The sequence below is a fragment of the Cnephaeus nilssonii genome, assembly GCF_951640355.1.
Source record: "Cnephaeus nilssonii genome assembly, chromosome: 14".
Taxonomy (NCBI): Eukaryota; Metazoa; Chordata; class Mammalia; order Chiroptera; family Vespertilionidae; genus Cnephaeus; species Cnephaeus nilssonii.
In genome coordinates this window covers 20,740,174-20,757,556 of record NC_137085.1, presented here as the reverse complement: position 1 = coordinate 20,757,556, position 17,383 = coordinate 20,740,174, and the positions used below count along the sequence as shown (strand labels likewise).

At 46.9% G+C, this 17,383-nt stretch overlaps 1 long non-coding RNA gene across 1 annotated transcript in view; it reads right to left on the bottom strand.

The window, feature by feature from the left end:
• Positions 1-2,109: 2,109 nt before the first annotated feature.
• Positions 2,110-17,383, bottom strand: part of LOC307111501 — a 39,170-nt gene continuing 23,896 nt past the window's right edge. The window contains exons 2-3 of the long non-coding RNA XR_013814582.1: positions 12,838-13,050; positions 2,110-3,466 (exon numbers count right to left, since the gene is read on the bottom strand). This is a non-coding gene — a long non-coding RNA (uncharacterized lncRNA). The remainder of the gene's footprint in view (positions 3,467-12,837; positions 13,051-17,383) is intronic.

The following is a 17,383-nucleotide window of genomic DNA, read 5'->3' as shown; positions in this document are numbered from 1 at the left end:
ATCTGACCTGTGGCTTTGGTAACTGGGTGCTGTGTACTTTGATGGGGAAAATGAGAGAAGAAGCAAATTTTTTCAGGGGAAAAACGAATAACCATATTAATGATCTGAGCAGAAACGTCAAACAGAGAGTTGGTTATGTGAGTGTGGAAATCCAGAGAGAAGTCGGGGCATGAGTTGGAGATTTGGAAGTATCCTGACATGGGTGATATTTAATCCCAAAGATCAGTAGAATCATCCAGGCAGCGTAGAGGCAGGGAAGAGAAAAAGCACAGGCCTGGCCGGCGTGGCTCAGTGGGTGAGCCAGAAGGTCACGGTTTGATTCCCAGTCAGGGCACATGCCCGGTTGCGGGCTCGATCCCCAGTGGGGGGCGTGCAGGAAGCAGCCGATCAATGATTCTCTCTCATTGATATATATATATGTCTCACTCCCTCTCCCTTCCTCTCTGAAATCAATAAAAATACATTTAAAAAAAATAAAGAAAGAAAAAGCTCAGGCTTAAGACCTGAGTCCTTGAACACAGAGATTGAGCAGAAAACCGAGAATCTGAAAAGGAGGCTGAGGAGGAAGAGCCCGGGAGGCCGGCGGGGCCACAGCCGGTGAGATTTCACAGAAGCCAAGAGGAGACAGTGTTTCCAGGAAGGGGGCGTGGCCAGCCGTGTGGAATATTGCTAAAATGTCGAGTATGACCAGGGCTGGGAAGTAATCATTGAATTTGGCAACAGGGAGGTCACTGGGTTTCATTGCAGACATTATGAACGTGGAAGGCATGCCGATTGGGAAGCCCAAGAGGATTGCGTCTGAATTTTAGTTCTACCACTTCCTAGCTCTGTGACCTGGGACATGTTACTTAACTTGTCTCTAAATTTGCATAATGACATGTGCCATATAGGATGGCTGTAGAGTGTCTGTGAGGTAAAGCATATGCAATGGCATGGCACTTCACAGGCACTCAATACAGACTGCCTCCCGTGTTTTTGGGTAGCTGTGGGAAGGCAGGGGACCAGGGACAGTGGTCTTGGTGTCCCCAGGTTCTGTTTTTGAAGCCTCCACAGTGTTTGTTCCCTTTCAAAGAAAAGGGCTACTGACCCGAGAATTGGGGCGGCTGACTCTGTCCAAGAGGGAAATGAGGGCACGTTTCTATTTTTGGGTCTCAGACTGAGCGCTTAGCCTCTTTTTAAAAAATATATATTTTATTGATTTTTACAGAGAGGAAGGGAGAGGGATAGAGAGTTAGAAACATCGATCAGCTGCCTCCTGCACACCCCCCCACTGGGGATGTGCCCGCAACCAAGGTACATGCCCTTGACCGGAATCAAACCCAGGGACCCTTCAGTCCGCAGGCCGACGCTCTATCCACTGAGCCAAACCGGTTTCGGCAGCGCTTAGCCTTTTGACTTGGCCTCAGGCATCCTTGCGAATAAAATCCTCGGTCATAGGGTTTCATACCAGCCAGTCACTGTCCTCACTTCTATTACGTTCTAGGCTGAACAGGATGCACAGAGACGAGAGGAGGCCGTGCCTAAAACCTAGAACAGTGTGTTCTGAGCAAAATTGGAATTTAGGGTAATGCTCTGGTGACATAGACAAGTGTCCAGGGCTTGTGACAAGGCCCAGAGCCTGTGGTAGAAGAAGTCCATGGTTCTCCCACCCCCCAGGGGGAAAGTGGGTCAAGCATAGCAAGGGAGCCACTTCAGGACCATATGCGTGCCGTCTTCCTGCAGACATGTAGCTGTGACTACCTTTCTTGGAACTGAAGAAGGCCAGGGCAAGGGGGCGCTGTCTCCAGGTCAGGGAGCTGGTATTGGCCTTAGTCCTTGTCCCAAACGGTCAGGGCTGGAGTCAGCTAGTCCTTAGTCCCCTAGGAGTGACTAGGAGATGTCACAGGCCACTGCCCAGAGATGTGAATGAGAATGAGTGCCAGGAAAGCAGGGAGCGCCTCAGCCACTGTGCCCCCTGGACCCATGGCAGACACTGCTAATCCATCACCACTTGTTCCCACTGAACCTAAACGCAGCCTCGAACCCTAACCCATTATCAGTGCAGAGCTCCGTGTGCCACTACCCATAAGTTGGCTTTGGTTTACAAGGCAGACTTAGAAAAAATTCCTGAACGAGGGCACTTTCACTAATTTCTCTAACCAGTACTCAAATAATTAAAAAAAAATTTAAAATTATAGTTTACATTCAGTATTATTTTGTATTCATATCAGGTGTACAGCATAGTGGTTAGACAATCATATACTTTACAAAGTGTTTCCCCCGATATTTTCAGTATCCACCTGGCACCCTACGTAGTTATTACAATATTATTAACTATACTAGAGGCCTGGTGCACAAATTCATGCACGGATGGGGTCCCTCGGCCTGGCCGGCTGCGGGAGGTTGGCTGTGGGAGTGCACTGACCACCAGGGGGCAGCTCCTGTGTTGAGCTTCTGCCCCCTGCTGGTCAGTACACATCATAGTGACCAGTCGACTGGTCATTCAGTTGTTCGGTTGCTTAGGCTTTTACATCTATAGATTTCCTATTCTGTGCTTCACATCCCAAAGATGATTTTGTAACTACCAATCTGTACTTCTCAATCCCTTCACCTCTTTCACCCAGTCCCCCAACACCCCTCCCCTCTGGCAACCATCAGTCTGTTCTCTGTATCCATGAGTCAGTTTCAAACAGCTTGATATAATCTGAGTAGAAGAGGGCTCTGCTTTACTAATATCATCTTCTGGCACTTGACCATCATCTTCAACCCTTCATTATATTCAGCTTATTTTAGGAGATGATGAGGTTTTGGAATTGAACTTTGGGCATCTAGAGCAGTTCTTTTCAAACTTTATGATCTCGGTAAATGCAAGATTTGATTCAGCAGGTCTGGGTGGGCCCTGAGATTGGGCATTGCTAACCAAGTCCCAGGTGGTATCGATGCAACTGAACTGTGGTCCCCACTCTGAGTACGAGGAAACAGACCACATTAGGCACTGACTCACCGGAGAGGAAAATTTCAGACAAACAGGAACCTAATAGGGCTCACACTGTTCTAGAGGAAACTTGGCAGGATCCTGCAGGCACCTGGGCCTGCAACCCGGGATGAGATAACTCTGCCATGTAGACTCACGTTATGAAATACGTGAGGAGCTTGAAGAGCATACACATTCCAAACCCCCATTGCCTTGTATTCCCGAGCAGAGAAGGGTGATGGCTATTGGGGCCCTTGCCTTGTCACTTGGAAAGAGAGGCAGGGAGCGGATCTAGAAGGTTTCTCGCAGTTTGCTGGGATCAGCTTAGGATCGGGGGGACCACCATATCCCGGGAAGGAGATAGAGCCGGGGGCTATGCCCTTCACAATGGGAGCTCCAGCCTTCTCAGGCCCAGCCTGGAACCACGACCAGCCCACCGGAGACGACCTCTGTGACTCACTTCTTGACTTTCTCACTCGGACTCTGTAGAGCAGATCTGTTCAGGCACCCTCCCTGCGGAGGGGGGAGTAGAGTTAATGATGCTTTCTTTACTGATTTACCCCTCCACCCAGCATCTCCTGCACCCATGCCCACCATCAGCCACCAGCTCCCTTCCAACCCTCCTCTGAGGCCATGACTCACTCCCATTCAGGCCTCGACCTGTGCTCAAACAGTGCATGGAGAACTCCACTCTCCCTCTGCCAGGGAGATGGCAAATATTTTCCTGAGAACATGAAACCCACATGGGCCTCTCAGAGGGCAGATTCTGGCTGGGCCTCCTGGATTGCTCAAGCGTTTCTGTTCTTCCTCCTCCTCTTTTTTTTTTTTTTTTTGTGTGTGTGTGTGTGTGTGTGTGTGTGTGTGTGTGTGTGTGTGTCTTATGGAAGCTATACAGAGGTTGAGCAATGCTCTGGAATAATTGGGTCAAGTCAGCCATGTGTAGGGAGGAGGAGACAATGGATTGTGTAGGTGATTATGTATTAGGCAGCAGCCAACACATCATTAACAAAACAGGAAAATCTGGAACATCCACATGCTGACTACTTGTCTACCCTTCGCTTACTGGAGCAAGACCAGCTCCACTCAGAAATCAAGGCAGCCTTCACCACCAAGTCCCTGCTAACCCTCAGCTTCATCTCCCCCCATAGCCCACCATGCACCCTAATCTTCAGCCACACTGAACATGTCGACTATTCATGCCTCTGTGCCTTTACCTATGTGGTTCCTCTTCCTTGCAGTGTTCTGTTCCCTCATTATTGCTCTTAAGACTTCTGTCCCAACAGCTGCTTATCTGAGGTTTCCTCCCCTCCCAAAGCGCAGTACTTTCATTACCAATAGTGCTTTACAAATCCGTCTCCCAACTCATTAGATTGTGAGCTACTCCAGGGAGGAATTGGGTCTTACTCCTCTTTGTATTTTCAGAGCCTGTCACAGTACTTGGCTCATGTGAGTTGCTTAGTAAATGCATGTCAAATGGGTGAGTGAATGAATGAATGAATGAATGAATAATGGTAAGAGGGTAGGCTCCTTGATTGGTACCCTAGCTCTGCCAGCGACCACTGTGATCTTGGCCAAGTCATTTAACCTCTCCTAACCTCAGATGCCTCACCAATAAAATGGTAATAACACCCACACTTCATACCTCATAGGGCAGGTAAGGACCCAATGACATAATTTATGGGAAAGCACTTTGTAAGCCAAAAAGGGAGATACATGCACCCCAACACCTAGAAGTCGACAGAGTGATTTGGCTACAAAACCCTCACTCGTGAGCAAGGTGAGTGCTGGGAAAGGAGGCCTCCTGCTCTCTGAACTCTCCAAGAAACTGTCAGCACAAGTACCTTTCAGCACAAGCACAAAGACAGATGTCTGTGCTCCTATGGAAATGTGTTTTTAACAAATAGAACATGAGAATGGAATTCCTTTTCCCCACATCAAGCCTTGATAGCTAATTAGTTCCACCTGGAGGAGGGAGCCAGGCGTTGGGCGAGGGAGAGTCCTTATTCCATGTTTGGGAAAGAGTTTACGGTAGCTATCTCACGGGGATCTGGGGAAAGGCAACAGATAAACCAAGTCATTGGTCTTGAAGGGTCTCAAAGATGATTTAGTCTGACCTCATCGTCTCAGAGGCAACACACAGAGGGGATGGGATTAGCTCAAGAAACTAGGCAACGACAGACCTCCTGACTCCCGTTCTTTCTCCTGGGTAGCCAATTGTCCTGACCCCAGATTATGATGACATTTCTCGGCCAGAGTCTGTTGATGGTTGTTCGACCCACCTGGGGACAAAGTGAGTTATCCAAGGAAGTACTCCTTATAGCAGGCTTCATTCTCCTTTAGCAAATATTGTGCTAAATGAATGCTTTTGAGTTGGTAACCCCTGACACTCTCTTGCCTTCCTCCGAATAATCCCTGTTTTGCCAGATCTTAGATATTTTTGAAACAGCCCTCCCTTTAACAAGATGTTTATAAGTTGCTTTTGATGCGCCAAGTACCCGGGTAGATGCTGAGCGCTATGCTGAACTTTGCAGCAATGAGACACAAGGTCCACGACTACAACGAAGGGCGCTATGGATTGGTCCCCGGAGAACCTGGATCCCAACTCCCTGACCCTGCCACCAACTCGCTGTGCACCTTGACAAGGCATTTCCATTTTCTGAGCCTCAGTTTTCAAATCTGTGAAATAAGGCTGAACTTTCCGATTTCGGGTCCATGAGATGGACTGAGATTCTTGTGCCCGCCTGACAAGAGCAGGATGTTGCATTCAGACTTATTTTTAAAATATAAATATAAATATAAATATATATATATATATATATATATATATATATATATATATATATATATATATAATGTATATATATATTTCAGAGAGGAAGGGAGAGGGAGAGAGAGAAACATCAATGATGAGAATCAATGATAGGCTGCCTCCTGCAGGCCCCACACTGGGGACCAAGCCCACAACCTGGGCATGTGCCCTGTCTGGGAATCTAACCGTGACCTCCTGGTTCATAGGTCAACGCTTAACCCCTGAGCCATGCTGGCTGGTCTGTAAAAATGTTCTTGAATACAAAATCTGCTAGATCTTTCTCAAATTTCTTTGTTGCACACCCTTCCAGCAAGGGATTGAGTGTGGCTAAGCAAGCATAACACCTTAGCTATTCTCCTAGTTAAGGGAGGGTGGTAAGGGACAGTGTGATACTAGAGAGCCCCCTAGCAAACTATTGTGCATACACGTTAAGTCCCAAAGATTTTATAAAATGGTTCTTTCTTTTCCCTGCCCTTCTAAACCCACCAAACCAGGCATCAAGGTTGTCTTTCTCTCTCTGCTTGACCCTCTTTTCTTTATATCAAACAGTCCTCTTGGTGTGTGTGTGTGTGTGTGTGTGTGTATGTGCGCGTGTGTGTGTGTGTGTGTATGTGCGCGTGTGTGTGCGCACCCAGGTACCACTCCTCCTTCTCTTGGCTCTGATTAATGCTCAGCCAATCAGGTGCATCTGGTTTTTCCTAGACTGGGTTGGTGGGGGTGAAGTTTAGAGTCTCTTGGAATCCAGGTCTGGATGACTCCACAGTCCATGTTCTTTCCATTGTACCAAGTATCCTTTGGTATCTTTTGTTTTTCTGATAAATCAAGGCTTTTCCAAGAGCAATCTAATCCGAACAGCTTGAGGTCAGAAAGCAGATGTGACCGCAGGACTGAGCATTTCCAAAGCCGTGCGTTTTCCAAGTCAGCAATGAGGGGTCACGGTTCTCGTGGGATGTCTTTGAGGGGCATTTTCTGAAAGGAGCACTCTTTAGAGGTGGCATGGGGAGGGAGGGAGCAGAAAGTGCAGGGTTAGGAATCAGTCAAACTTTAAGAGTCCTGAATCACAGGCCAGGTCGGCTTGAGAAAGTCACTTAACCTCATGGAGCCTCATTTTTCTTGTCAATCACTGAGGATAGTATATTTCCTTTTGTTCCGTTTACTGTGAAGATCCTATGAAAGAATGTCCGGGGAAGTGCTTTTTAACCTGTGCAGAAGGCCTTGCTATTCTACATGCAAACGCAAACAGCTGACGCCTGGAAGTGAATGATGAGGTAGGTGCATTCATTGGAAATGCCAAAACTGACCAGGCACGGGATTCATCAGGTGGCTCATACGGTTTTCTAACAAGGGATGATCATTTGTCTTGGGTCATTCAGAAACTCCTGTAAAACAATTCTGTGCAGGCTGTAACATATTGAAGATGAAGATGTATGGGAAGGATACCCAGATGTACAACATACTGGCTGTTGTACAATTTGAAAATCTAAAACCAGAATTTGGAAAGAAGCGTTTCTCTCCCTGCCAAGCAGCACAGCCAGAGACAGAATCCAAGGGAGAAGGTCCAAGAGGTGCCTCTGGAGCCCAGTCTGGGGTGGCCAGCCTGGATGTCCCCAGGGCGAGGCCGTAGGGGTAAGACCGGAGTGTGACTGCGGTGACTGGGCTTCTAAAGGACCATCACAGGAGGCAGCAGCTACTCAACATCCACCCGTGGAGGCCATGTACGAATCAGGCTGAGACTACCAGATTTTCTGACTTATCAGGAAAAACTGGACATGTAGGTTTTTGTTTGTACATGAATACGAAATTCCCATTTTTAAATGTTGGCAGCGGAACAAATTCAAACACTGGGTGGGCCAAACCAAATAGTCCTGCTGATTGGATTTGGCCCTAAGGCCACCTGTTTATAACTTCTGTGCTGGGCCAACTGGCCACCCATTAGAACTACCTGGGGGAGGTTTTAGAAATCTCAGTGCTTAGGCCTTACCCTGAACCAATTAAATCAGAATTTCTGAGGGTGAGACTCAGGCATATATAGAAGTTAAAACTGGCTAGGTCAGTGGTCGGCAAACTCATTAGTCAACAGAGCCAAATATCAACAGTACAACGATTGAAATTTCTTTGGAGAGCCAAATTTTTTAAACTTAAACTTCTTCTAATGCCACTTCTTCAAAATAGACTCGCCCAGGCCGTGGTATTTTGTGGAAGAGCCACACTCAAGGGGCCAAAGAGCCGCAGTTTGCCGACCTAGGTGATTCCAGTGTTTAGCCAAGTTGGAGAACTAGTGCTTAATTTAAGTGCCTTGCTACTTAAAATCAATAAGACACTGATGAAAGAAATAGAAGAAGACACAAATAAAATATATCTCATGTTCATGGATCAGAATAATTAATGCTAAAATGTCCATACTACTCAAATCTATAGATTCAATGTGATCACAATCAAAATTCCAATGACATTTTTCACAGAAATAGAATGAACAATCCTAAAATTGGTATGGAAGCACAAAACATCCAGAATAGCCAGAACCATCTTGAGAAGGAACAAAACTGTAGACATTACACTTCCTGATTTCAAACTAGACTATAAAGCCATCGTAATGAAAATACTATAGTGCTGGCATGAAAATAGACAAATAGAACAATGGGACAGAATTGAGAGCTCAGAAAAAGTCCACACACATATAGACAACTAGTTTTCAACAAGGGAGCCAAGACTACTCAATGGGGAGAATATAGTCTCTTCAGTAAATAATGTTGGGAAAACTGGATATCCACATGCAAAAGAATGAAATTGGACTTCTAACTTACACCATTCACAAAAATTAACTCAAAATGGTTAAAGACTTAAATATGAAAGACCTGAACCATAAAACTCATAGGGGAAAACACGTGGCAAAAGTTCCTTGACGTGGGTCATGGCAATGATTCTTTGGAATGACACCACTGACTGTAGCCAATGGGTTCCTCCACCCCCTGTCAGGTCTGAGTAGGACTGAGAGGTGGGCATCCATCCTCAGCCCACTTCACAAGCCTAGGGGCCTCAGAAATCTCCACAGGAGGTACAGGCACCCATCCTTTTGCACAGTGACTCCCCAAACTTCAGGAGTTAGGAGCCTAACATCTGGTAGAGGAAGACAGGAACAATGAGTTCCAAGAAGCTTTAGTCCCTCCAGATTCTGCATTTCTTCTACAAGACTGAAAGAAAACACAGATCTCAATGGGTACGAGGGTCCCAAAAAAGAGACACCAGACATCATGTGCCTATGGGCTGGACAATCTTGCCAAAGGGATTAAACCTGATCCTGTGTCTGGATCCAGCTGTCAATTTCCAGGAAATACGAAGGAAAAAGGAACATGAAGATCTACACCAAAGTGTGTAATCAGCAAAATTCACTGTGGAAACGCTATGGGTCCAAAAGCCTGTCTTCATCAACAGAGGAGTTGTAATGAAATGAAGGCGATGGAGGAGAAAAACATAGATTAAGAAACATTTAAATTCTTTATTGTTTAAAGTATTCCATAAGTCTCCTTTTTCCCCCATTAACCTGTCCCCAGTTGCTCCCACCCCCCAGCATGTGCCCTCACCCCGCCCCTCTACTGTCTGTGTCCATTGGTTATGCTCATATTCATGCATACAAGTCCTTTGGTTGATCTCTTCCACCCCTCCCTCCCCTGCCTTCCCTCTTAGGTTGAATGATCTGTTCAATGCTTCTATGACTCTGGCTCTATTTTTGTTCATCAGTTTATGTTGTTCATTATATTCTACAAACGAGTGAGATCATGTGATATTTATCTTTCTCCTGGCTTATTTCACTTAGCATAATGCTCTCCAGGTCCATCCCTGCTGTTGCAAATGGTAAAAGTTCTTTCTTTTTTATAGCAGCGTAGTATTCCATTGCATAGATATACCACAGTTTTTTAATCCACTCATCTGCTGATTGGCACTTAGGCTGTTTCCAAATCTTAGCTATTGTAAATTGTGCTGCTATGAACATGGGGGTGTATATATCCTTTCTGATTGGTGTTCCTGTTTTCTTGGGGTATATTCCTAGAAGTGGGATTACTGGGTCAAATGGGAGTTCCATTTTTAATTTTTTGAGGAAACTCCATACTCTTTTCCATAGTGGCTACAACGATGTGCATTCCCACCAGCAGTGCACGAGGGTTCCTTTTTCTCCACATCCTTGCCAGCACTTGTTGTTTGTTGATGATAGCCAAGACATCAATTTTTTAAAAATATATGCTTTTATTGATTTTAGAGAGACAGGAAGGGAGAGAAAAGACAGATAGAAACATCAATGATGAGAGAGAATCATTGATCGGCTGCCTCCTGCACAACACCTACTGGGGATTGAGCCCGCAACCCGGGCATGTGCTCTGACCAGGAATGGAACCAGTGACCTCCGGTTCATGGGTGGATGCTCAACCACTGAGCCACACTAATGGGGTGACACATCAAATTTTTTAAGTGAGCAAGACTAAACTAAATCTTGAGATGCACATGTGGGTGGTAACACTATAAAAAATACCTGGAAGTGATATGAACAAAGCGTGGAATTTTTATGGGCAGAGGAAGGATATGGTGACAAAGTTCTTCTTTCCTTGACTCAGGCAAGGTTATACCATCACTGAGTTTGTGTGCTTCCTGTATCTGTGTTTTGTGTTATCATAAACATATTTTTGAAACATAGAAAGTCAGAAAGCAGACAGGCAGCTTGTTTCAGAGAGGGGACCTGCTGCAGTGCCAGGCACGGCCTGCGATGAGGTGTTCTGGATGGAAAGACTGTCCACCACTATCTCCGCTCCTCTACTTCATACAAATGGACCCGTGGTGGACCCCAAAACCTGTCACCCTTTCTATCCTGTGGATTCTGTGGTCAGAAGCTTTGGGCACGTTAAGCCTATGGACTGCCTCAGTTCTCAAACTGATGTGACCCTAGACTGTTGCTAAAGTTTAAAAAATATTTTGTAGACAAATATGCTATCATCTGGGAAAAGAACATCTCCCACATGGCAGACACTACTAGGAGCCCACCCAATACCCACCTAGTCTCCCTATCTTTGCACTCACACACCCCCGAATGATGAAGGTAGCATTGTGCCAGCTAAGGTAAATCCCATATCCCAGGCAATCCATTCCCATTGGTCAAAAATGGGTCCCAAACAGCCATTCCCCATGTCACCCGTTCCCTAAGCGTCAGATGCCGACAGGCAGCCCACAGATCACCGAATCTGGTCTGTTTTATTTGACTTTACAGTGCTTTTTAAAAAATAGAATTAGTGTCAACATTTAAAAATTTTTCACATTTAAAAAAAATCTAGGTTCATATGGAATACTAGTAGCCCTGTGCATGAATTCGTGTGCCAGTATCTCGATGCCACCCTCTAGTAGCTCTCTGCCCACTGCCCCGCCCTCCTGTAGCTCACTCCTCGCCCCCCCCCCCCCACCTCATAGCTTGCTGCCCTGCCCCCTCCTGTAGCTCTCCGCCCCCCACTTGTAGCTCGCTGCCCCACCCTCCTGCTGATCCGTAATCCGGTCATTACGTGGTTGGTTGTTATGCTTCACGGTGTAACAACCATTTGCATATTACATCTTTATTATATAGGATTTGTCAGTACCATCTTCATTCCCATATGCCAAGAGGTGGCGGGAGCTGAGTAGAGGCTACACCACACACAAGGCGTGGGGGTCGGCTGTCCACCATGCTCCCCACCTCTCCTGTCTTACATCCAGTTGGCTCACCTCATTTAAATTTACTACCTGGTCCCTATGGGCATTAGGGTTTATCACCTGAGCTCGGTACAACTGGGCCTCCCTTGTATGTAACTAATTCACTTTCAGCCACACCTCCAACAGGCAACTTGACATTCTAGAACATTCCTTCATCATTTTTGGACACTATCTGTGAACATTGACCCTCAAGGAACACTTTCACATGTGTCCTAAGTAGCATGATGAAATATTTCATCCCGGCATTGCTTATAATTATGACCTGCTGGGAATAACTTGAGTGCCTATCTCCTGGGGAGTGGCTGAGTCAACCACTGTATCTCCATGTCATAAAGTACTATGCAGCTGCCATAAAATACAAGCATAGTAATAAGAAGATAGCACTATACATTCAGACTTTGAAAAATCCTAATATATATTAAGTGAAAATAATAAGCTGAAAGATGGCGTGGCTCAGTGGTGGAGCATCAACCTATGAACCAGGACGTCACAGTTCGATTCCCGGTCAGGGCACATGCCCAGGTTTCGGGCTTGATCCCCAGTGGGGGTTGTGCAGGAGGCAGGCGATCAATGATTCTCATCATTGATGTTTCTCTCTCTCTTTCCCTGTCTCTTCCCCTCCGAAATCAATGAAAATATATATTTTAAAAAATGTGCAGTGTATAACATATATAACACATTATGTATAAATATGTTATAAACTACATAGAATAACATGTTTACAAATAGGTATATGTATGTAAATGAATAGAAAAAGTTTACCCCAAAATAGCAGTAATTATTGCTGAAATGGGGCTAGAATTGGGGGCAGTAGTCAAGGAAGGCTGGTTTTAGATTATCATCATTGTGTGAGTGTGTTTTCTTCAATGAGAGTATAGTTATGCATTGTTTGGGTTGTTGAAATCAAATTAAGAAGATGATTCTTGCTCAGTGGAGAAGCTCATTCCTGAGCTCAGGACTTGTGAACCGGAGAAATCAGTCACCCGAATCGCATCCTGTTTGTGAACTTGTTAGGGAGTGAACACCTCGGGGCTTTTCTGATGGAGTTCCCCTTTCAAATGTCCTGCGTCCCCATAAATGCACTCGTCTTGCCAGACTTAGTCTTCTGATTTTAGATTTGGAAACTGTAGTCACTGTATACCTTATACAAATTGCCGTTTCTAAGCAACTGTGTATTAAGGATACGTCGAATTTACCAAAAATATACCCTGGAAGCCTCAAGCAGGGCTCCCATAATGACCAATATAAATTCTTGTGGGCTCAGAGCGCGAGGGAAATCCACCCAAGTGTTCTGTATTGGCTCCAAGTGGCACCAGGACAGCCCCGCTGAAAATAGCACAGCACATACCTGGCTGTGCGGGCCTCTGCTGCCTGCTGGCCCTCACGTTTCTTCAGAGGCTGAGCCCTGAGACCTTGGCCGCTGCCAGCCCTCCTTCACCTCCGACAGATGCCTGGCTTCCGTGAGGCAGCCCAGGGAGGGGCTGGCTGGGGTATTTCCACTAGGCAGGGGCCTCCACTCCAAGCATCCAAGACAAGATTGGGACTTGGCCTTCAAGTGAACCTGCAGAGGAGGGAAGCACCGTTCATAAAATCACAGACTCTCTGGGATCGACCTGGCCTTCGGGCTAAGCTGATGTCTACAGGACAACCTGGGTCTCACGGCCAGGACAAACCAGTGGGCACGCTGCCCCAGAGAAGAAGCTCATCACATCCTGGGAGTCCACACCACAGGGGGGCAGGGCCTCCCCCAAAACCGCCCCCCCCCCCCAATCTCCTCTCCTGGCCACACCCCAGGTTCCCGGCTTCTCCTCTGCTGATCCACCTCCACATTCTGGTAAGGTCAAGAGGGGCGGTCCAAATGCAAATCAGAACCATGAGAGACAACTTCACACCATGAGGGTGGCAATTAGCAACAACAACAACAAACAAACAAACAAACAAAACATCAGCCCCCAGAGAAATAACAAGTGTTGGCGAGGATGTGAAGAAATTATAATCCTTATGTATTGCTGCTGGGAATGTAAAATGTTGCAACTCCTGTGGAAAACAGTACAGCATTTTCTCAAATAATTAAATTTAGCCCCTGGCCTGATGGCTCAGTTGGTTGAGCATCGTCCTGTACACTGAAAGGTTTCAGGTTTGATTCTGGGTAAGGCACACATCCAGATTGATGGTTTTGATCCCTTGTTGGGGTACATACAGGAGGCAATCGATCGATGTTTCTCTCTCACATCGATGATGTTTTTCTCTCTCTCTTGCAAATAAATAAATAAATAAATAAATAAAAACATATCCTTGGGTGAGGATTTAAAAAAATTAAACATAGAATTATCATATGACCCAGCAATTTCACTTCTGGGCATATTTCCAAAAATAATTGAAGGCAAAGACTTGAGCAGATATTTGTACGCCCATGTTCACAGCAATAGCCAAAAGGCGAAGAAACACAAATGTCCATCGACAGATGAATGGATCAGCAAATCATGGTATATGCGTACAATGGAATATCACAGTCAGCCTTAAAAATAAATGAAATTCCGGCACATGCTATAACGTAGGTGAACGTTGAAGACATTACACCAAGTGAAATGAGCCACTAAGAAAAAGATAAATATTGTTTGTACAATTCCATGTACACGAGGAACTTGAATAGCCAAATTTATAGAGACAGGAAATAAAATAGTGAGTACCAGGGATTGGAGGGAGAAGGAAGGGTGGGTTACTGTTTAATGAGTGGAGAGTGTCCGTGTGGGAAGATGAAAACGTCTGGGGATGGATATTGGGATGGTTGCATAAAAATATGATTGTACTTAATGCCACTGGATTGTACAATTAAAATGGTCAAAACGTAAATTTTATGTTATATATATTTTACTGCAATTTTTAAAACCCACTAAAAAACAACAAAGGAAGAGGGGTGATGCTTAGGACAGAGAAGGCCACCGCTGGCACAGAGACGTGGCAGATCACCCCACAGGGCCCTGGGCTTTCATCGGCTGCCACCAGGCTTCAGCCCCCTTTCCGTGGACTGGCTCATGTGAGCAGTTTAAAGCAGGTATCACAGCTGGTTCTGTGCCACTCCCCACCAAATGTCACCGCAAATCCAGGAACGCTAATGACACCTTTCGTCAGGCTGCGTGCGGCTCTTTGCTCTTCCTTTGGCGGCTGTCAGGATAGGAATTCACATTCAACTTGACAGGCATGTGCTTTGGAAGGTCATGCTTTTCTTCTTTGCCTTTTTTCCCCTTCCTCAGCGGGCAGACATATGTTAACTCCACATGCCTGTGTTAATGCAGAGGTGGAATCGTGCGTGCCTGGCATGCCACTGCTCGGGGATGGGTAAGGCCAGTGGAATGGGAGGGATGGGAGAGCCCAGGCTTTGAATGGCCTTGAGGGGTGAGGGGTGATTGCAAAGGCCTGCTGTGTGGCTCTGTGAGAGGGGTATGCGGGCTGTGAGGCTAGGAGGGATTAGGTGTGAGTGACAAGTGGTGGTGGATGCTTACAAATACTCTCATCCAGAAAGTCTCACACCAACACTGGGAGGTAGGCATGGCCACCAACCATGCCCATAAGTCGAATAAGAAAGGGAGGCTTAGAGAAAGGAAGGAGTTTATCCACGCTGCTGCAGGGAGTGAGCAGTGGAGCTGGGACCAGGCCATGTTTCCCAGGCCCAGGTCCCAGGAACGAAGTACTTGTTCTCAGGTGTACAAAGATTGAGGGTCCCGGGCAGCTGATTGGTCCTCGTTGACACATGACATTTTAAATGTGCAAGTATAGAAATTCCGACTTAAGCCAAAATCATTAATAGGATGAGTGTGGCTATAATTCTGAGATGGGCCCCCTGCTGCTCTGCCCAATGCAATCCCCACCCCTTGAGTGTGGGTAGGACTTGTCATCTGCTTCCAGCCTACGGAACATGGTGAAGGTGGTGGGATAGCACTCCTGTGGTTATAGCATCGTATACGGTGACAGTGACAAGATATTCCAGATGTAATTAAGGTCCCTGATCAGCTGGCATTGAGTTAAAAAAAAAAAAGAGAGAGAGAGAAGTTCTGGGTGTGCCTGATCTAACCAGATGAAGCATCTAAAGGGGGTCCAGGCTTTGCTGAAATCAAAGACTCCAAGAAGCAGAGTCTCTCTCTCTCTCTCTCTCTCTCTCTCTCTCTCTCTCTGCCCCCTCCCTCCCTCCCTCCCCTCCCCCCCACTCCCCCTCCCTCCTCCCCTCCCTCCCTCCCCCATTACTGGCTTTGAAGAAGCAAGTCAGGAACCATGAATTCTATAATCACAAGGAAATGAATTCTGCTAACAACCTGAGGTTGCTTAGAAGCAGATCCTCCCTTAGTCTAGCCTTCAGCAAGAGTACAACTCAGGGGGGTGAGGGCCTGTGCTGGGAGGCAGGAGTGGGCTGAAAGAGGCCAAGGTGGGGAAAAGGAGACATATATAATACTTTCAACAATAAAGAATTAAAAAAAAAAAAGAGTACAACTCAGCCAACACCTTGATTTAGCCTGTGTTCTTCTCACATATAGGAGAGAAAGGGAGCTTGTCGCTGGGGTTCCTGACTGCGAGTCAGAAAGCTTCTCAGGCCAAGTGGCTCCCTAGATTCCTGGGATTCAGCCAGGCAGGGTGGAGAGGGTGAGGGGCGGGGCAGGGGAAGAGAGGGCATTGGGAGCAGGGAGCTGCAGGGGCGAAGGCCTGGGATCTGGGGAAAGCGAGCCTGTGGGAGGAGCAGCCGGCGGTTCAGAAAGGCTTCCCAGGGGGTGGGAAGGGCAGGGATGGCTTTAGACCTTGGAGGCCTCGGGCACTGTTATTTTCTGAGGCCCCACCCTGGCATCATATCAGGCACATTAAAATCACCCACATCGCATATTAACTAGGAGCTATATATAGCTATCTAACAGTTGAGGCCAGCTGCAAAGACAGTTGACATAATTTCCTGTAGACATTTAATTACACATGTCCTCAACTTGGCAGCCTTTTTAATATATATATATATATATATATATATATATATATATATATATATATATATATGGAGGGAGAGAGAGAGAGAGAGAGAGAGAGAGAGAGAGAGAGAGGTGTGTGCTGTGGAGGGAAATCTTTTTGTAGCCACATCTGCAATAGCTAACTGGCAAATCAGTCCTGGGGAGTGGTCGCTGGCAAATGAGCCTAGCAATGCCCATGAGCTGCCATCCACTGGGCTTTGGGTGTCCTGTGGGGAGCCTGGCAGAAAAGCCTCAAAGGGTTCTGAGTAGGGGCTGGGTGGGCAGCCTAGGAGGGCGTTAGTGGGAGTCTGGAGGCAGGGAGCCCCGAGGAGCCCAAGTAGGGCCGAGCTGTAAGATTAGAAAGAATAGTCTACCCCTGCTCCCCGGGGGCATGCATTTTGCAGGCTTCCTGCTGGTTTCTATTTCTCCAATCCGGGCCTGGGTCCAATCCAATCCGGGGCCCAGGCTTGGAGGCTGAGCGCCTGACGGCAGAGGGCGTCACAGGACAGCTTTTCCCGGTTGGGGGCCGTCCGTCCTGGGGCTGCTGTGAACTTGGGTTGACAACAGTTGGGCTGGGCTGGAAGCCAGCACCTGGGGAGGTCCCTGGAAGGAGCCGGTGTGGCCGTGGCCGGGAGAAGAGGGCTCGGCCAGAGCCAGGCTGAGACTCAAGCTCGACAGAAGAAAAGACCCCAGAGCCTCCGGAGGCCGGCTGCTTCCAGTGCCAGGTCAGAGACTAACCGGACCATCCCATCTCCCCCGAGAGGAAACCCAGGCCAGGGAGTGGTGGCACTTGCCCTCCTTTAATTAAATGTGCGGCTCAGTACATGGCAGTGGTCAGAGACGGTGCAAAGAGTAATAATCAATACTGACTACTCACTGCGCCGACACTGCGCTGAGCACATAATACGT